Source organism: Euphorbia lathyris, chromosome 1 (genome assembly GCF_963576675.1).
Source record: "Euphorbia lathyris chromosome 1, ddEupLath1.1, whole genome shotgun sequence".
NCBI classification, from domain to species: domain Eukaryota; kingdom Viridiplantae; phylum Streptophyta; class Magnoliopsida; order Malpighiales; family Euphorbiaceae; genus Euphorbia; species Euphorbia lathyris.
In genome coordinates this window covers 104,692,569-104,715,367 of record NC_088910.1, presented here as the reverse complement: position 1 = coordinate 104,715,367, position 22,799 = coordinate 104,692,569, and the positions used below count along the sequence as shown (strand labels likewise).

Sequence of the window (22,799 nt, the reverse complement as noted above, 5' to 3'; positions counted from 1 at the left end):
TGCGGTTTTTGCTAAAGGAAAATATTTTGATAAAAACGCTTAGGCTAATTGGTCCCAAGTTTCAAATGTTGCAGCAGGCATAAAAGTTAACCAAATTTTTGCCTTATCCTTTAAAGTGAAAGGAAAGAGGCGAAGTTTGATTGCTTCGGCTATTACATCAGTAATTTTAAAAGTATCACAAATTTCTAAGAAATTTGTCAAATGTGCATTAGGGTTTTCGTTAGGTAGTCCATAAAACGTTACGTTGATTTGCAACATATTAAGCAAAGCAGGCTTAATTTCAAATTGATTTGCGTTTATACGGGGTCTAACTACACTATTAGTTACACCGGCCATTCCTGGCCTAGCATAATCCATAAGTGCCGGTGGATCGGCCATATTTTCTGGCTGGACTACTTTGGTTTTTAAGGGTGTTTTGTCTTTGTTTTTGTTGTTTTTCTTAAGTGTTCTTTCAATTTCTGGATCAAGAGGGTCTGGTGGTGTGCCCGAACTTCGCGAACTGCGCATGAACTTGAAATTGTTACACGAGCCAAACTACCTTCAAAACAAAATTGAAAACAAATATGTTATATAACTGAAAATAAATAAAAAAAAATTGTATAAAAATAATGTGTAAACCTAGATTCGAAAATAAAATACGAAAAATAAAAATTTTGTCAAAAATTTTGGCGTATCCCCGGCAACGGCGCCAAAAACTTGTTGAGCGATTTCCGCATGTGCACGGTTTCGCTTGTAGTAATAAAAATATCGATCCCACAGGGATACGTTTTTTAACGAAAAACTTATTTTTGAATCTGTTAATTTCGAACTTGTTAGATTTACTATTGAATGTAAATGAAAAGTGAAATTTGTCTAATTGAATTTAGGAAATTGTTTAATTGAGTTTGTGGACTTTGAATACTTGAAAATGCTGGAATAAGATTTTATATTTAGAATATATCGATTGTTAGAAAGATCTTCTGATTTTAAGGGTGAATTTTACAAAACAGGAACATTTAGAACTTTTTAGAAAAACGAATGAATTTATTCATTTGCATTAAGCAAAGAAAACAACTTAAACTTTGTATCAATTATGATGATGAAATAAATGACGGAACCTCTAATTAATTGGCTTTGAACGCGATAAAACCCTTTCGGGATAGTTGCCCTTACTCAAATTAAAACTCTTTCGAGATGATAATTTGCCTAAGTGTTCAACAAAGTTTCCTTGTAATGATTTTGAATTCAACTGCGTATTAATGAAAACACCAGCCTCACTTATATTGGATTGGTTACCATAAGTGCTGCATAACGATTTGTCGAATAGAACAGACTTTATTAGATGAAATATAAATTGATACAAGTTTACAGAGAACAAGGAGCATCGAGTTCTTCGAGGGCGTGCAAGTGAACGGCTTGATCGGTTCATTTCCTTGGGTTTCCTAAGAGGTTTTCAGGCTCAGGGGCGAACACTCTACTCAATCTTTTCTCTGTAACTTCGTAATAGGGATTCGGTCGGCCACTACCATGATGCAAACTAAAACTGGAACAATGTCTAAACGCTACTGAGTTGTAATTAAACTATAAACAATATGTGTACCTCATCTTGTTTTGTACATAATCTAATTTCTAACTCTCGAAATGTTTTACTTAGAACTTAGACATAAGTTCTACGCTCTGATTCTATATCTATATTATAACATTTCATTGCATTTTTTCTCAACATCAACTCTTTATTTATAGATGTTGAAGGGTTGTGTTTGAAGTGATGTATCCGTTGGTTAAGAGTCGTGTCCGTTGTGAAAGGACGTCTTTATCCACTTGAACGAACGCGTTTCTTGGATTTCAACATGTGTAAAATGCATTTGGTAAATTTTCTGCACTTATCGAGGATAGGAATCCTCGGCCGTGAATGACGTAGCATTAAGTTGAACGTTGGACGAAGGGGAGAAATGGCTAAACCACGCGTGTCGCGGGTGGTGGATTCGCGGTCGCGGCTTGGTGAGTTTTCTGTTTCTTTGCTTTCGTTCGTGTCCTCGACTTGGTGCTTTCGATTTACGTCGTCTTTGACTCCTTTTGTAGGGTTTTTCTTCTGTTTTAGATCCTTTTTCGTTCCTATTTGGATTTTACCAAATATTTAGGTACCTTGCAAGAAAGAAAGATATTCGAGAGTAAAAGTAATCTAAACAGATATAAATAACACGAATTTGTAATAAAAATGATGTAAATGTTAATGATATTTTAGGTATATTTTGGGCTTAACAAATCTCCACACTTAATCTTTTGCTAGTCCCGAGCAAAATTTCACTGAATTTATTCCTTAACTAATCTCTTTATGAAAATAAAACATATATCTTTGTGTTTACCTTTTAAATTAGTTAAGCCGAAAAGACTAACTTCGCATGGCAAATTTATACGCAAAACATCAAACTAACTTAGTATAAATACGATATTTCATTCGTCTTGTATTTCAATGTTTAAATTGAAGTATTCGGGACGATGTAAGCACGCATGTTATTGAGTTTTTCATCTCAAGGCATTTCAAAGCACCAAATTTCCTTTCCCAAACTTGAATTATTATATATGATTTATTAAGTTTAATTTATTTGCTTAGTTACCCCCGTGATAAGGGTGGTCTCGATCGTAACTTTATATGCATTTTATTTGTGTTCGCTTAAGAGGTACCGACCATGCCATGGATGGACGCAATCGTTGCTTTAAACTTTAAACACGCTTAATTTTTTCTTATTTAAACGTTCCTTTCATACCTCGATTGTGATAAGGGTGGTCGCAACCGTGGCCAAAAGTACGCTTTACTTTTTTATTTCTTCCCTTTCATACCTCGACTGTGATAATGTTGGTCTCAATCGTGGCCAAAAGTTAAGAATACGATTTATTGATTATAAATTGTAAATTGGGAAAAAGAAAATTAGCACATTCATCTTATATTGACTTAAAATTCAACATGTATTATGGCTATAGTTTCCTTAAAAACTTCAATTGGTGTTAATGTAAGACAAAATCAAAACCGAGCTAAAAATTGTTAGTTCAATTTAATGCCTATAAACCTAATTGAAAATTTAAAATAAGATTTATTGTATCATGAATTTCATGATTATAAAATAGAGATTGAAAATAAAGAATTTATTACTTAAATACATTCACTCGAGACAATTTTTACTTAAAATCGTGTCGAAGATTTGTGAAAAATATTTTGAAAAATATTACCCGTATAGAAATATTTATTTCTATCGATAATGATAACCTAAAAATAATCATAAAAATTTTAACTTATGATTAATTTATAAATGTAAAAATGATATTTCATAAAAAATGTTAAGTTTTTTCATTTGTTGCAATTTACTTAAAAGTGTTGCAATTTACGTTGCATTTTGTATTTTTGAAAACAAACAAGTGTTGCATACATTCATTCATTCATTTGCATATATTCGGTCATTCATTCGTTTGCATAAAAATGATATATGTATATATCTCCTCCCACACTTAAATTGGACCATGTCCTCATTGGTGCAAAATGGAGATAAAACATTAAAGATAAAACAAACGGAAAGAAATGAAAGATATAGCAAAGAAAACATGCATCATAAAATTAAATTAAAATTGAAATTGTACGAAACATAAGAAAATAAAAATGTACGAAACTGAAATTAAAACAAGATAAGATAAAAATAAAAGATAAAACCTAAGCATTCGGCGGGGAATCCGGAGGTGTTGGTGAAGTTTCCACATTTCGGCGGCGGAAAAACGAAAGGATCCGATGCCGAGTCGATCTTTGCGCACGCCTCAAAGTATTGAGGTTGTCATTCATCACCATGTTGTTCTCCACCAAATCATCAATTCTCAAATTCATTTGTCTATGATTGGCATTGATTTGGTTCAAAATTCTCCTTAAATCCACCGGATCATTATCTTGTGTTGCTTGGGTTTGTGGTGCATCTTCCGCTCCTTCCTCCGCACCTCCTTCTTCGGTACCTACATTTTGGGAACTAGAAGCACCTCCACCCATAGTGCCACGAAGATGAGCAATACGGGTAGCATAAGAAATAAAAACGGGAGGAGCCGCAGAAACCAATAAATGAGCCCGCTCAAGAGCCGCAATGTCCAAAATCGGAACATATCCATGGTAGGTGGACATATCATAAGTTGCTAATTCATCCCGTGCTCCTAAAACAATAGCGGTGATTAAATTACCGAGAGGGACCTGAGTGGTGCGAGCCCTCGAAGCACGATACAAATTGTCAAATATCATTCCAATGCTATCAACCCTTAAACCCTTGAACAAACAATCCCAAACAAACAAATCCCGGACTTGAATTTTTGAACTCTCAACACGACCAAAAAGTGAAAAACTCAAATACTTGTGAAAGAAGAACACACAATTGTCCTTAATCAACTTGCTCGAAGTGTTTTTAGAGTCAAAAGAAGTTTGGTCGGAAAGAGTTTGCCAAAAAGAGTTATTGTCAAAATCCCGAGGCTTATCATAAAAATCACTAGTAGGGAAACCAAACATATTTCCCATAGCCTCATAATCTATGGTATAGGTAGTACCATTATTCCGAAAAGAAATTTCCGTTCTCTTTTTGTTCATCTTCAAAGTAACCAAAAACTCAACCACATACTCTTGAATTTGGGGAAAACGCATAGAAGCAAAAGTTTCCCATCCCAAAGTCTCAATAAAAGCAGTAATTTGTGTAGTGAAGTTCAACTTCCTTACCGAATCAAAGTCAAGAAACTGCATGTCCACGAACTTACGATTAGCGTTTGAAAAGTGCTTGAAACGTCCAACTTCTTCCTCGGAATGAATGTCGAAATAAGCCCCGCAACTAATCCTTAGGCGATTAGCCTCAGTGACAGCCGGCTTGTGTCCAACACGCTTTGCTCTAGGCATGGTTATGGTGTTTAGGGTTTAGAGAAAAAGATGAAAAGAGATAAAAGCTTGAGGTTGAAGAAGAAGTAGAAGTGTTGTATGGAGACTTGAAGTTGAAAGGGTTAGGTGATTGAAAAGGGTAATGATGAAATTGGGAAGAGTAAAAGTAAGGTATTGGGAAGAGGTAAGAGTAGGGGATTGGTTAAAATTTGAGGTGATGTAAGGTTTGTGTAAGTAATAGGTATATATAGGGTTGAATAGGAAGATTAATAGGTAGAGTAGGAATAGAAAGAGGAATAGGTAGAGGTTGAATAGGAAAAGGTGGAAAAAAAGGCCAAAAATCCGGACTAGGTGTTGCAGAATCACGCGTGTCGCGACCGAGGATGCGCATCCGCGGCCGCGAATCGCGTGTTTCAACCAATTTTCCTTTGTATTTTGGAAGGATTTTTGCTGAAGTTACCGAGGATCGCACCATTCTCGGCCGCGGATCACGTCTGGCAGCGAATTGTTCTCTGAATTTTGAAGGAAATTGCTGAAGTTACCGAGAATTCAATAATTCTCGGTCGCGGATCACCCTATGGTCACCCAAATTCTGCATAGTAACTCCTATTTGTGTAATTTCTTGATAAATCCTATCCTGAACTCATTGAAAATGTTATCTGTACTTAAAAACATAAATGAAAAACATTAAATGATAAGGAAAACCAAAGGTTTATCCTTATTAATGGGAAAAATAAATGAAAATGCTTTAATTAACGAATGTTAAATTAATAATAGGAAAAGTTTGGAACTCACATTAATTGAAGCATTTATGTTCATTTATTAATGTAAGTTAAATGAATGTTTATTTAAGGAATTGAAACTTAGTTATTAACATTTAATTAGTAATGAATGCTTTAAAGTTTTATTTAATAGATTCATAAGTGTAGAATAATGAGTTTTAATGTTAGTGTAACCATATAATAAAAAACAAGATATAATGCAAAAGAGAAAGTTTTATTGAAATAGAAATATGTACAACATATTTACAAACAAAATAAACAAAAGCTATGCTAAAAATTCGTCCCTTTCAATCGGGATTTTCTTAGCCCTATAGCGGTCTATTTTCATCTGCACGAAGGCTTGACGTTCTGGTGCAGAAAGAAAATTTGGGCCTGATCGAAAAACTCGTTTCACTAGACCTTCATAGTCTAGCATCGGGAAAGATTCAGCATCACTCCAAGGAACAGAAATACTTCCCTTGGTCCCTAGTATTATTCCACATATAATATTCCCGAACCCAACGTTCTTAGCCTTGGATCTAGATGCGGCAACAAGACCCTCTATCAGAATTTTTGGAAAATCAACCACGTTGCCTTGAAATATATCTCCAAGTACATAAAGATCAGATTCTTGGACGACACTACTGAACGTGCGACCGAACAGGCTGTGACTCAGAAACTTATGCAAATATAGCATAGAGTTGGAATAAAAAGACTTATTATAGGCAAGTTTAGGGTTGAAGGGCCAAATGCCGGTGAGCATTCGCCAAATATCAGTGGACGTCATATCTCTTCCATGATGACGTTTGGTAGTATCCTTCAAGGGAAAACCAAACCAAGCATGCAATTCAGGATATCCAAAAGTGAAAGTTTTGCCATCCCGACGAAAACTAAGACGCACCCGATGCTTATTAACAAAACGAACCGTACAGAAGAACTCTAATATCCAGTCTCCAATTATAGGAAACTTCATATCAACAAATCTGGTCCATCCTAAGCGTTCCATGTAGCGACTCATATCTTCTTTGATTCCCAACTGATCGTTAAGAAAGTCATCCATGTATAACATTCCGACAAAGAATGTGTATCGAAGCCTCAAGAAGCGCCTTCCCTCATCATGATTGAAGATAGGAAAGTTACATCCATAACGCTCTGATATATCTGTATTTTTAGTGCGTGAAGCAACAACTTTCTTAGGATGAGTGTTTGTGGAAGTCATGGTGTTTGGAATGAGTAAGGAAGAAAGGTTCTGAACTTAATTTCTGGGTTGGTGAATGGTAAGAAAATCAGAGAATTGTTCTGATTGAGATGAAAAGAAAGTGACAGAAAACTGACCCTCTAGAACCTATTTATAAAATCCTAGGATGAAAAGAGGTGTTATTTTGAGGTGAAAAGGCATGAAACAGACCTTTTTAAAAATGAAGAAACGCAACTATTTGTTTTCGAAAAGTTGTGTCTGCTGAAAAGTTAAAGAACAAGGGTCAATTACTGCACAAATTCCCCGAGTCGCGACCGAGGATGCTGACCCGCGGTCGCGACACGCTGATTTCCTTGCGGAAATCAGTTGTCAAAACCCCTAATTTCTGATCCTCTACCGAGAATCCTCATCCTCGGTAAGTTCAAAAATTTTCCTGTCAATTTGAAACCTATTGAAGTCAGAATTCTCAACTGAGAATCCCAAATCCTCTATAAGTCCAGAAATTTTCCTAGCCACTAGTCATACCCCAAATCCTCAACTGAGAATTTTAAATTCTCTATAAGTCCAAAAAATTTCCTACCTTCTCAAGAATTCTATATATTTGAATTCTCAACTGAGAATTTCAAATTCTCAACTGAGAATCACTAAATTTCTTCTAATTTTCATTAAATTCCTAAAAATTAATTAAAATCATGACTTGAATATATTTTTATATATCTAAAATTCTAATATAAAATGATATAATTTAAAACAAAACAAAATAAAAATAAAAATAAAATAATAAAAACTAACTATTAGAAAAATGAAATGATTTATATGTCAGGAAATCTTGTTACGAAATTAGTTCCTATTTCGGAAATATTTTCATAATAAATTTTACATCGATTACCGTTAACTTTAAAACGATTACCGTTGGTTTCCTCAAGTTCCAAAGAACCATAGTCGAATGTTTTGACGACTAAATACGGTCCGGTCCATCTGGACTTAAGTTTTCCTGGAAATATACGAAGCCGTGAATTAAATAACAGCACCTTATCTCCAACATTAAAGTGCTTGACTTTGATCTTGGCATCGTGCCATTTTTTCACTCTTTCTTTATAAATCCTCTCATTCTCATACGATAGATGTCGTAACTCATCTAACTCATTTAAATTGAGCAAACGTTTCTTTCCTGCTTGTTGTAAATCAAAATTAAGTTTTCTAATAGCCCAATAGGCTTTATGTTCTAATTCTACTGGTAAATGACATGCTTTTCCATACACGAAACGATATGGAGTCATTCCTATTGGTGATTTAAATGCAGTACGGTATGCCCATAGCGCATTATTGAGTTTTTATGACCAATCTTTTCTTGATGACGAAACAGTTTTCTCTAGAATCCATTTGAGTTCTCTATTTGAGATCTCCGCCTGACCATTCGACTGAGGATGGTATGGCGTTGACACGCGGTGGCGTACTCCATATTTTTTCATAAGCATATCAAAATTCCGATTTATGAAATGGGTACCGCCATCACTGACAACGAATCTAGGACAACCAAATCTACAAAATATATCGTCAAGAAAATTAACAACTACTTTAGAATCATTCGTAGGGGTTGCAATTGCTTCAACCCACTTCGAAACATAATCAACGGCTACTAATATGTAAGTTTTACCGTTGGAAGGCGGAAAAGGTCCCATGAAATCAATTCCCCACATGTCGAAGATTTGAACTTCCAACACGTTTTTGAGGGGCATCTCATCTTTCCTTCCTAAATTTCCCGTTCTTTGGCATTTATCACAACGAGTAATAAATGAACCAACGTCCTTAAACATCGTAGGCCAAAAGAAACCACATTCCAATATTTTAGCTACCGTTTTATTAACTCCATTATGTCCTCCATATGAGCTGGAATGACATTCCGTTATTATAGATTCATTTTCATTTTCTCCGACGCATCTCCTAATTATCCCGTCACCACATGATTTGAATAGAAAGGGATCTTCCCAAAAATATTGTTTAATATCGAAGAAAAATTTCTTCCTTTGTTGGGAAGATAATCCTTCCGGAACAATATCGGTTGCAAGATAATTAGCAAAATCTTCATACCATGGTGACATGATACTTTCTACTTGATAGAGATGTTCATCGGGGAAATCATCTCGTATACCGATAGTTTCACCTATAGGACCATTTTCATCTTCTAGTCTTGATAGATGATCGGCGACAAGGTTTTCTACTCCCTTTTTGTCTTTAATTTCTATATCAAATTCTTGTAACAACAAAACCCATCTAATCAGACGCGGTTTTGCATCTTTCTTAGCAAACAGATAACGTAAAGCTGCGTGATCTGTATAGATAATAACTTTAGATCCTAACAAGTATGACCTAAACTTATCACATGCAAATACTACGGCTAACATCTCTTTTTCTGTTGTTGTGTAATTTAACTGTGCACCTGACAATGTGTGACTTGCGTAATAAATAACATGTAATCTTTTATCCTTTCTTTGACCTAAAACACATCCTACAGCTAGGTCACTTGCATCACACATGATTTCAAAAGGCAAATCCCAATCGGGTTTAGCAATTATGGGTGCACTGACTAAAGCTGTTTTCAATGTTTCGAAAGCTTTAATACAATCTTCATTAGAATCGAAGGTTGAATCCTTCATAAGCAAATTAGTAAGTGGTTTGGAAATCACAGAAAAGTTTTTTATAAATCGTCTGTAAAAACCTGCATGTCCTAGAAATGATCTTACTCCCTTGACAGTTGTTGGTGGGGGTAATTTTTCTATTACTGAAGTTTTTGCTCTATCCACTTCTAATCCTTTTTCAGATATTTTATGACCTAAAACAATTCCTTCGTCAACCATGAAATGACATTTTTCCCAATTTAATACTAAATTCGTTTCTTCGCATCTAGAAAGAACTTTATCTAAGTTTTTTAAACATGCATCAAAAGAATCTCCATAAACTGAAAAATCATCCATAAATACTTCCATGATATCTTCGATGAAATCATTAAAAATTGCAGTCATACAACGTTGAAAAGTTGCTGGTGCATTACATAGACCAAAAGGCATTCTTCTATATGTAAATGTTCCATAAGGACATGTGAAGGTTGTTTTATCTTGGTCATCTGGGTAAATATATATTTGAAAGAATCCGGAATAGCCATCAAGAAAACAATGAAATGCATGACCGGCTATCCTTTCGATCATTTGATCGATGAAAGGTAAAAGAAAATGATCTTTCCTAGTTGCCTTATTTAGGTTCCTATAATCTATACAAACCCTCCAACCGGTGGTGGTTCGCGTAGGTATTAATTCACCTTCATCATTCCTTACTACAGTTATGCCTCCCTTTTTGGGTACACAATGGATTGGACTAACCCATTCACTATCCGAAATAGGATAAATGATTCCATTGTCTAAAAGTTTAGTAATCTCATTTTTGACTACTTCTTTCATATTCGGATTTAAATGTCTTTGTCTATCCGCTTTAGGTGGCTTATCTTCTTCTAAGTGAATCCTATGCATTACAATACTAGGATTAATTCCTTTTAAATCTGAAATTTGCCATCCCATACTTCCTATTCTATTTCTAACAACTTCTTTCAATTTTTCTTCTTGATTTTCTGTTAATTTGTTAGAGATGATTATAGGTAGAGTATCACTTCCGCCTAGGAAAGTGTATCTCAGATGGTTTGGTAATTCTTTAAGTTCTAATTTAGGTGGAACTATTACTGAAGGCGGAACTGGTCCATCTTCTCGAATCAAAGGCTCTGGGTCCTTATCTTCTAATTCTTCACCCATTATAGGTTCTATTATTTATTCTCTTTGAACAATGTCATTAACACATTCTTCAATTAAATCAAGTTTCATACAGGCGAAATCCTCTATAGGATATTTCATTGCTTGATTCATATCGAACTCGATCTTATCGTCACCTATTCGTCAAACTACTTTTCCTTCCGACACATCAACTAGAGCACGTCCCGTGTTCATGAATGGTCTACCAAAGATTAGCGGACAATTAACATCATAAGCAAAATCTAAGATAACAAAATCAGTAGGAAAAATAAATTTGTCAACTTTTACTAAAACGTCTTCAATTATACCATATGGTCTTTTAGTGGATTGATCCGCTAATTGCAAAACCATATTGGTACGTTTGATGTCTTCTTCTAAACCTAATTTTTCAAAAATAGACAATGGCATCAAGTTTATACTAGCTCCTAAATCGCAAAGACAACTTGGGAATTCCATATTCCCAATGTACACGGAATGGTAAAGCATCCGAGATCTTTGAGTTTAGTAGGTAATTTGCTTGATACTATCGAACTACAATCTTCAGAAAGAGAAATGGATGAAATTCCTTCCCAACTAATCTTTTTTGAAATTAAATCTTTCAAGAATTTTCCATAGTTAGGAATTTGCGTAATTGCATCCATGAATGTTAAATTTATATGCAAATTTTTAAGTTTGTCTAAAAATGATAAAAGTTGTTTATCATGGTCCTTATTTCGGACCCTGTGTGGAAAAGGTGGTTTTGGTACAAAAGGTTTCGGATTAGAGTCAATTTTTGTATCTTTTTGTTTTAAAGTATCTTCTTTGGATTTTGGTAAATCATTTCCAGGTAAAGTTGAATTTCCGGGCATTTCCGGACCTAAGTAGTTTTTCCCTGAACGAAGAGTGATAGCCTTAACATGCTCTTTCGGATTTTCTTCCGTTTGGCTGGGAAGACTTCCCTCTTTGCGGGATGGAATTGATTTAGCAAGCTGTCCAATTTGAACTTCCAAATTATGGATGCTAGATGATTGGTTTTTGATAAGCTGATCGAATTTACTTTCGATCCGTTTAAAACCATCGTCTTGATTACTTACCTTTCCATTCATAGCATCTATAAATTTGTCGATTTTTGAAGATAAAGTGCTAATCATATCTCTTGTTTGATTTTGATAATTATTTATACGATATTGATTAGCATTTGCATTATTATTATTATTACCATCTTTCCAATTAAAGTTAGGGTGATTTCTCCATCCAGGATTATAAGTATTAGAATAAGGATTAGTAGTTTGGTTTTGTCCTTAGACAAAGTTTACCTGTTCTAACTCATTCATACCTTCGTAATCAATGTCTCTCTGGATTGGATCATTAGGATCGCATGGTGCCATAAATTTATCAATTTTGTGCGATAAGGCAGAAAATTGGGCTTGTAACATTGCTACTGGATCAAGATTCATTATACCGTTAACCGATGATGTACCTGAGGATGATGGTTTCGCCGTTGGTATATGTCCACGCTCTGCGGGCCACATACTGCTGTTGATTGCCATTTCCTCCAAAAGTTCTCTTGCTTGGGCGGACGTCTTCTTCATAAATAACCCTCCAGACATAACATCTAATCAACCTCTAGTCGTAGGATTTAATCCATTATAGAATGTCTGCATTAAAAGTGCATCTGGCAGTTGGTGGTGTGGGCATAAATGTTGAAGTTCTTTAAAACGTTCCCAAGCTTCATAAAGAGTTTCATTATTATTTTGGGTAAAAGATGTCAACTCTTTGATGACTCTTGCGGTTTTTGCTAAAGGAAAATATTTTGATAAAAACGCTTGGGCTAATTGGTCCCAAGTTTCAAATGTTGCAGCAGGTATAGAAGTTAACCAAATTTTTGCCTTATCCTTTAAAGTGAAAGGAAAGAGGCGAAGTTTGATTGCTTCGGCATTTACATCAGTAATTTTAAAAGTATCACAAATTTCTAAGAAATTTGTCAAATGTGCATTAGGGTTTTCGTTAGGTAGTCCATAAAACGTTACGTTGTTTTGCAACATATTAAGCAAAGCAGGCTTAATTTCAAATTGATTTGCGTTTATACGGGGTCTAACTACACTATTAGTTACACCGGCCATTCCTGGCCTAGCATAATCCATAAGTGTCGGTGGATCGGCCATATTTTCTGGCTGGACTACTTTGGTTTTTAAGGGTGTTTTGTCTTTGTTTTTGTTGTTTTTGTTGTTTTTGTTGTTTTTCTTAAGTGTTCTTTCAATTTCTGGATCAAGAGGGTTTGGTGGTGTGCCCGAACTTCGCGAACTGCGCATGAACTTGAAATTGTTACACGAGCCAAACTACCTTCAAAACAAAATTGAAAACAAATATGTTATATAACTGAAAATAAATAAAAAAAAATTGTATAAAAATAATGTGTAAACCTAGATTCGAAAATAAAATACGAAAAATAAAAATTTTGTCAAAAATTTTGGCGTATCCCCGGCAACGGCGCCAAAAACTTGTTGAGCGATTTCCGCAAGTGCACGGTTTCGCTTGTAGTAATAAAAATATCGATCCCACAGGGATACGTTTTTTAACGAAAAACTTATTTTTGAATCTGTTAATTTCGAACTTGTTAGATTTACTATTGAATGTAAATGAAAAGTGAAATTTGTCTAATTGAATTTAGGAAATTGTTTAATTGAGTTTGTGGACTTTGAATACTTGAAAATGCTGGAATAAGATTTTATATTTAGAATATATCGATTGTTAGAAAGATCTTCTGATTTTAAGGGTGAATTTTACAAAACAGGAACATTTAGAACTTTTTAGAAAAACGAATGAATTTATTCATTTGCATTAAGCAAAGAAAACAACTTAAACTTTGTATCAATTATGATGATGAAATAAATGACGGAACCTCTAATTAATTGGCTTTGAACGCGACAAAACCCTTTCGGGATAGTTGCCCTTACTCAAATTAAAACTCTTTCGAGATGATAATTTGCCTAAGTGTTCAACAAAGTTTCCTTGTAATGATTTTGAATTCAACTGCGTATTAATGAAAACACCAGCCTCACTTATATTGGATTGGTTACCATAAGTGCTGCATAACGATTTGTCGAATAGAACAGACTTTATTAGATGAAATATAAATTGATACAAGTTTACAGAGAACAAGGAGCATCGAGTTCTTCGAGGGCGTGCAAGTGAACGGCTTGATCGGTTCCTTTCCTTGGGTTTCCTAAGAGGTTGTCAGGCTCAGGGGCGAACACTCTACTCAATCTTCTCGATGTAACTTCGTAATAGGGATTCGGTCGGCCACTACCATGATGCAAACTAAAACTGGAACAATGTCTAAACGCTACTGAGTTGTAATTAAACTATAAACAATATGTGTACCTCATCTTGTTTTGTACAGAATCTAATTTCTAACTCTCGAAATGTTTTACTTAGAACTTAGACATAAGTTCTACGCTCTGATTCTATATCTATATTATAACATTTCATTGCATTTTTTCTCAACATCAACTCTTTATTTATAGATGTTGAAGGGTTGTGTTTGAAGTGATGTATCCGTTGGTTAAGAGTCGTGTCCGTTGTGAAAGGACGTCTTTATCCACTTGAACGAACGCGTTTCTTGGATTTCAACATGTGTAAAATGCATTTGGTAAATTTTCTGCACTTACCGAGGATAGGAAGCCTCGGCCGTGAATGACGTAGCATTAAGTTGAACGTTGGACGAAGGGGAGAAATGGCTAAACCACGCGTGTCGCGGTCGCGGGTGGTGGATTCACGGTCGCAGCTTGGTGAGTTTTCTGTTTCTTTGCTTTCGTTCGTGTCCTCGACTTGGTGCTTTCGATTTACGTCGTCTTTGACTCCTTTTGTAGGGTTTTTCTTCTGTTTTAGATCCTTTTTCGTTCCTATTTGGATTTTACCAAATATTTAGGTACCTTGCAAGAAAGAAAGATATTCGAGAGTAAAAGTAATCTAAACAGATATAAATAACATGAATTTGTAATAAAAATGATGTAAATGTTAATGATATTTTAGGTATATTTTGGGCTTAACAAAAGCTTAACATACGCCATAATCTATTCGCCGTAGTAATAAGCACGTTCCCCCGCCAGGATCTCCGCGTTCAACAAGGCAGCTTTCTGATCTTTAGTATCCTCCTCCATCTTCTCCTTTAGGCTGCGGATCTCAGCATCTTTGCTCTCATTAAAGGCAATGGCGGAAGCATCATTCGCATTGCCAACGGCAACCTCTTTCTCCAGTCTTTTTATGGTCGCCTTGTCCGCCACCCCTTGGAGTAGACCCGCCTCCATAGCACGCATGTGCGTATACGCCTATCAAAACAAAGGATGGTGTAAGAAACAAAAGTCTCCCCAAAGGAGATCACCCTTTCATCCAAAAATATAAACTAAGGAAAGCTTACCAACAAGAGATCCCTTTTTCCCATCTTGGCATGGGCTGATCCGGAGAACTTGTTCTGGTTCTCCTTCACTTCGCCAAGTTGACCGAGGGCCTCGTCAAGATCATTGATAACGCACTCATTCCTCAAGGACCCTTTATCACCATACTTGGCAAGCCAATACCCGCCTAAGTCAGGCTTCGCCACCTATGTAAAGATTAGAAAGCCCAAATCAAGATCCATGATCAAAGAAAGAAAAACGGTAAAGTAAATGTACCTGCTCAAGCGCCAGCCTAGGTTTCTCGGCCCTCATGGCATCCGCCTTTAACTTTTCTCCGCTAGCCGCGGTAGATCGCTTTTTCTTCAGAGGGGGATCCATGACACCTTCAGAAGGACGCTTCCCAGAGCTCTTATAGGGATCCGCCACCTGCGTATCTTTTTGGGCCTCCAGCTCTTTCTGTTTTTTACGCATCTCTACAAGGGCGCGACTGGCCTCAGACAAACCCCTGACAAGGGAACAACGAAATAATCAAAGTTCAAGGAAGAAACAAAGTTACCTTCATCAAGTTGAGTAAACTTCACGTAGGTAATCACATCCCCCACACGGCGGATCAAAGGAATGTCATTCATCATGAATTCCAGAGCATCGGCGTACGTCCAAGCATCCGTCTTAATGCTCTTCATGAGATCCGCCACCTTCTCGTCACTATCAGTCAATATACGCAAATCCCCAGCCATGTGTTGGGGCTTGGCATTCCAATTCAATTGGAATCCGAGGGGCTCGTCCTTTTTCACCTTAACAAAGAAGAATTTTTCGTCCCAGAGATGGACGTTCGACATCTTACCGCAGAAGGGCGAATAAGTTTGGAATTTATTGAAGGTATAAAAGGACTCAGACTTACGCTTTGTAGGTTTGTGAAGAGATCAGAAGACATGAGGATTACAGACTACCCCCAGGTTCGACCCTAAGTAACAATCGAGAGCGATATCCAACCAGCCATTTGAATGCAGCTGGCAGGCGGTGATTCCAAAAAACTCCAGGATATCCGCCATCATCTTAGGAAGAGGAAGACGGAATCCTCTCTCCACGTGACAACTATACACAGACAGGTACCCTACAGGCGGACAGGCGGGTCGCTGATGAGCAACCGCCAACTCGGTCTCATAGTTTTTAATCCACGGATAGCGATTCGCCAAATCTGCCAGATCCGCAGCACCCATACGAGACAGAGTAGTCTCTGCACGAGGCATATTTTTCCTAATCGGAGTCGAAGAGGAAGCCTCCATCCCAGAAAAACTCCTAGAATCTATTACCGGAGCAGTTTGGGTCACAACGACGGAAAGGGTCGGGACTCTAATTAAACGGGAATGGCGACTCCTACTCTCCCTCACCGTGTTACTCAATTCCAACAAATCACAGCTAGAGGTACTCTCAGACGAACTGGACTCCTCGGAGGAAGACCAGCTAAAAGAGGGCTCAGAGGGGGAAGTTAAACTAAAAATTTCAATGGTAGATTCAGAACTCATAAAAAAACCCAGAAGCACGACGAGAAATTTCATTACATGGAAAAATCGAAAGTTTTGAAGCTTCTTGATGCCGAAAAAAAGCTCTGAAAAACTCGAACGAAATGAGAGAAAAATAGCAAATGAATCGGAAAGAGAAGAGAGAGGTTGAAGAAGGTATCACCTCTTACCTCGAGCAGCGCGCCTAGGACACCTGTCGCTCGATGAATGGCCTGGAACAGAGTGACCATAAATGTGATTCATCATGACGGCGTGCAAGGAAGTGTAAAAGCCCTAAAGGACTTTAATGGAACTTTGGGGGGACTTCTAATAACATCGAGATATTATCCATGGGATCAAAGAGGATATTTACCAAAACGACAGCGTATTGGGGCGGCCAGGAAAGAAATGGCGTATCAAGCAAGTCATCCAAATGGCGGATCACCTAGATTCCGCCACACGTTATCCGTAGTCAAACCTACGTGAGACCCGCCATCATGCCTCGAGCCGCCCGCTGAACGGTTGAGCCGATTCCCAATAAAGGCAATTAATGGACCGTTAATGAGCTAACGACCACACTTAAAGGAGATCCGTAACCGCCATTAATGAGGCATTAATGGAGACTTTCTGGTTGCTGGGAGTTACGATCACATGACTATAAATAGCTTGCATCACAAGCTATCAAGGTACACATTCACATTCACATTCTCACTCTAGACCCTTCTCTTGTCAATACAGTTTATTCATTATTCCTATACTGACTTTGGCATCGGAGCTTCCCCCCGTCGAACCCAACGACGCCCCCCCACAGGGAAGGAATCCGATCAGAAGTTCATCGCCAGTTATCAACGTGTAAAAATACCTCTAATGTTTAGGGTGAAAAATAATTTTACCACTAACATTTAACATGGTGTAATTTTATTACCAACATTGGCAACCAAAAGCAATTTTATCATTAACATTGTCAAATTAGGCCATTTGAAAAATAAGTCATCAAACTATATTCTCGATCATGAATCTTGTCAATTTTAGAAATATTTTTACATTCAAGATCAATTTTAGCGATTTTTATGGGATAGTTTGATGATTTATTTTTCAAATTGGCCCTAAAATAATTGCTAAAATTTTACACCTAGCATTGTCAATTCAGCTTAAACATTTTTTTTTTATCTTTTTTTTAAGGACTTCTAATTCTTCTTAATGAAAAAAAGACACAAAAGCATTTACATATGCGGTAATAAGTTTATTATTACACGCCAAATAATCTAAAACTTACTTCACACACTCAACTTTTTTAGGGGACAAATGTCAAATTTAATCTAACTTTTCCGAGTAAGATCAATTTTATCATTGCACTACTGAAATTTTGAAAAAACTGGTTAAATATTATTTAGCTATCACATCTTGCACTACTGAAATTTTGAAAAAACTGGTTAACTATTATTTAGCTATCACATCGGACTTTCTAAACAAGTCTGTCGATAAATTGAAACAGTTTTATACATTTTTATTTAGTTTTTGTAACTATATCAATAGTACAGTAAATATTTTAGACATTTTGATAAAAAAAATATGATTAACTTACAGGTAGGAGATTTAGGTTTTAGCATTATTTTAACATAATTTATAAGAAATGAGAGAAGAAGTTTTTTTTATTGAGTTTGTTGAGCGATATCCGCAAGTGCACGGTATATGCTTGTAGTAATAAAAGATATCGAACCCACATGGAACGCTTTTTAACTAAAACTTATTTTAATTCAGTTTTATTCTCGACTTTAGGTTTAACTTAAGAAAATCGTTTAATTAATTGTATTGGTTTGTATTGGTTAGGATTAGATGAGAATTATATGTTGAACTTTAGAGAACAATTCTGTCTTGAGATTTGATTACAAGACAGAAACTTTCGTGTTTAGAATAAAAAAGTGTATAAAACTTATTCGCATTAAGCAAAGAAAGCAACTATAACTTTGGTAAGATTATAAACATGTAACAATTCATGAATTTATGCAATTAAATGGCTTTGAACCGTAGAAATCTCTCTGGATCGGAGCAGATTTCTACCTTAATCAAATTGGTATTTTATATCCGATAAGCCGCGCTAACGATTATATCATCCATAAAAACTAATTCTTTCAAGTGTTCAACAAAGTTTCTTTGTAAATATAATTGTGTAAAACGTTTTAATGAAAACACCAGTTTATCATTTTGAAAATCATTTTGTCAGAACAACATCAAAATAACAACAGGAAGAATATATTAAATAAGATAAATGTATTATTAATGAATTGTGAATCTTCACAAGTTAACAGAGAGGAAGAAACATAGATAGCATTTTGACGAAAACTTTGAGATCCGGGTTGTCAATCTTTCCCTCAAACTTCGTAGGTTTGTCAGACCCTTTTAAGCTTCAGCCGTTCGTTCTTCTCGCTGAATCTTCGGAATAGAGACCGCTAGGTCCACTACCAGAATGAGAACTTGTCTTTGAACAATCTTTAAAACTACACTAATCACTACTGTGTTTATAACTAATCTAAGAACAACTTGTGTACAGCAAGTTTGCTTTTACAGAATTGAAAACTAATCTGACTCTTTTCTGAGTCAGAGTTTCTTCAACATACTATCTACTCTCTTTCCATAACAAACAACTCACTTTGAATTCTGAAATGAATCACTTATTTATAATTGGTGAATGGTTGTGATTGAAGGGTCGTGTCCGCTGGTGAAGGGTCGCTTTTATCCAAACGAACAGACGCGTTTTTTGGATTTTTGACATGTGAAAGCTGTGTAGAATTCTTCGCTGTCTCAACTGAGATTTTGAGAATCTCAGGCGCGACACGGGGCATTGGAGAAGGCTGAAAAACTTCGATCTTCGGTGACTGACACTAGCGTGTCGCGACTGAGATTTTTAGAATCTCAGTCGCGATAGGGGTGTTTTCCCCGTCTCTCGGCTGCTTCTTGTCTCCTTGAGTCGGTCTTCTGATTAATACGTATTTTTGGCACGTAACTTAGGTTTTTCCCTCATTTTTGCTCTGTTTTAGCTCCTATTTGGATTTAACCAAATAATTAAGTACCTTGCATCAAAGAAGTATATAAAGACGTAAAAGTACTCTAAATGAATATAATTAGCACGATTTCAATGTAAATTTAATGTATTTATATATGATATTTTAGGTATATTTTGGGCTTAACAGAGTTATAGTGAATGATATATATAGGAACACATAACCTAGAATATGCAAAAGATAAGATTTGTGGTTACAACAGGATGATTGTATATCTATTTAATCAAGAGATAATGACAAGATAAATAATATTAAATACACAAGATATTAGCGATGATAATCCTTATCACGCCTCCTCAAAACAGTCGGCTAGGAAGAGAGACCGATTTTGTGAACCACTAAGACAAAGGTGGACAGTGGAAGTGGTTTTGTAAGAGCATTCTCCAACTGGTCATTGGTTGATATATATGAGACACGTAGAGCTCCGGATTGCACATTTTCACGGACAAAATGAGAGTGATATGTTTCATTTTGGAGTGGAACACTGGATTTCCACTGGCATAAGTTATGTTGATATTATCATAGTAAATAACATGAGTAGTGGAGGAAGACAATTTTAGTTCGTGGGAAAGATTCTGTAGCATAAAACTTTAGTTGTTGTGTCAGCGACAACACGATACTCAACTTCAGTGGAGGAGCGAGCGCGTGTGCATTGTTTCTTAGACGCACAAGAGATGGAATTTTTGCCAAGATAAGCAATGTAAGCAATGATAGAAATGTAGTCATCCTTGTCATGAGACCAATCTGCGTCCGAGAAAGCATGAATTATGAGTGGGAAATTTTTGTGGAGACATGTCTAATGTCCCATTTAAGTAACGTAGCAGACGCTTTAGAGCTTGCATATGATCATCTATGGGACGATTCATGTATTGTGCCAATTTATTCACCAAAAACGCAACATCAGGCCTAGTAAGACTGAGATACTGTAAAGTGAAATTAAAGCCCGATACGTAGTAGGATCAGAAAAAAGGTTGTCGTCTAATGTCAATGGAGGATGAGTGGCTTGAGATGTGGTTACTGGTTTTGAATCTGCCATGTTTGCCTTACAATGGATATCATAAACATATTTGCGTTGGCTCAAATATAAACCAGCGAGATGCGGAAGTACTTCAACACCGAGAAAATAAGAGAGAGCCTAGATCCTTAAGAGAAAAGGGAGATGTGATTTTTATGATGAAAGCTTCAAGATAAGAGATGTTATTGCTAGTGATAATGATATCATCAATATAGACTAATAAGTAGATATTGATCCATTTGAGTGAGAGATAAACAAAGATGATTGTGAAATTGCAATGTGAAATCCTAATGCAAGAAGAAATTGTCGCAACTCTATGTACCAAACATATGGAGTTTCCTGAAGACCATATAGAGCCTTGTTTAATTTGCACACATGATTCGAGCATTGAGCATCATTATATCCCGGCGGCTGCACGGTATAAACCTCATCTGTGAGAGTACCCTACAAAAAAGCATCATTAATGTCAAGTTAGTACAAAGGCCACCCTTGACTGACAATAAGAGAAAGTATGAAGAGGGATGTGTCTGGTTTAACACTGAGGCTAGACGTCTTACAATAATCAAGGCCTCGTCTTTGATGAAAATCCCGTGCTACAAGCATGGCTTTATACTGAGATTTTTTTACCATTTGGGTCTTATTTGAATGGAAAACTCATTTACAACCAACAACATTTTGAGAGTAAGAAGGGGATACATGTTTCCATGTGTTATTCCGAACAAGAGTATTAAACTCGGCATCCATAGCTTTTCTCCACACTGGACTTTTAAGAGCTTGAGCAATGGTTTGGGAATAGTTTTAAAATTAGTAACATGAGCATGAAGATTGAGTTTGACTATAGGCTCTGGTAGTCATATGATAAGACTTGTGTGGAATGGAAGAGGGTGAGGATGGAGGTGAATGTTTAGATGATTGTGAGTGGATAGAGATGAAGCTATCCAAGGAGAGTGGCAATGAGGTCTCGGTGGCAACAAAAGTAGATGAGGAAACATGACTATTTATATGTGGCAAGGAGTGGTCAATAGAAGACGGAGTATGGAAAGAAGAGGGAAAAAATCATTAAAAAAATCATGATGTTTTTTATATTGTTTTTTGGCAAAAAAAAGTATTTGATTGTGAAACTATCTTGCTTTGAGATTGTTGAACTTTATAAATTGAATATAAAGTGACAAGTAACTCATGAATAAACGATTCTCTTGGAGTTTGGTTAGGTCTTCTCCTTTGAGAAGTTTTTGTTATTCTTTTTTCTCTCCTATTTTCGTTCGAATCAAACCCTATGGACAAAGGTAAGGAAGTCTTGGAGGCGTATGCACGACTATGTTTGGCGGATGATGATAAAGTCAGCATTGTGGTACTAAAGGATTAAGTACAACTTAAGGAGGCATATCCGTTGGTTTTTTAATCGTCAGCCAGTTTCTCTCGCCACGACCAACGCACTTTGAGAGTGTGAAATTGATGTTGGCTTTTATCTAAAGGCGGGTGACATAGGCCACAATTACTGAAAAAGACCTTAAAAGGCGATATTATTTCAGTTTTATCATGAGCTCGATATGCACATGGTTTTGAACGACGGTCCATGGACCTTCAATCAGAACATTATTGTTATCAAGAAACTTGAACTTATGGAGCAAGTCATGCAAGTTGATATGTCCAAACTTATAATATGGCTCTAGGTCTTTAACCTTTTAGTGGGATTCCAAACAGAGACGGTATGCAGGCTGTTAGGAAATCAAATGGGCAAGTTTATTGAAACATATCCTAAAACTATACTGGTGCAAGACGTAACTATCTTAGGATTAAGGTAGCAACATATGTGCGACAACCCTTCAAACATGGATAGAAACTCAAATGTAGTGGGGGAATATGATTCTGGGTCAATTTCGACAATGAGAGATTGCTAGGATTCAGTTTTTTTTGCCAGATCATTGGTCATTTTGTTAGATTTTGTGTGTCATTGTTTGACAACCAATCTAGCTCCAATGATAGACAGTATGGCAACTTCCTTCGTGTTGCGGTTTGCAAGCCTGATTCTATCATCGAGCGTGAATGGCTCAGAGATTATGTGAAAGTTACAAACAAGGGAAACTCGGTCAGTTCCCATCGTATTACTAAGATCGTGGCAGCCAATGAGTCTTTACCGTTTTCTCGGAAAGGGATGGGGGGGCAATAACTCTATAGTAAGTTATAGCATGCAGGTAAATGATAGCCAATGACTCATAGA

At 36.3% G+C, this 22,799-nt stretch overlaps 1 non-coding gene across 1 annotated transcript; it reads left to right on the top strand.

Moving 5' to 3' along the window:
- Window positions 1–12,282: 12,282 nt before the first annotated feature.
- Window positions 12,283–12,389, top strand: LOC136215990 (small nucleolar RNA R71). The gene has a single exon (XR_010682990.1). It is a non-coding gene; the product is annotated as a small nucleolar RNA R71 (small nucleolar RNA).
- The last annotated feature ends 10,410 nt before the right edge of the window (window positions 12,390–22,799 follow it).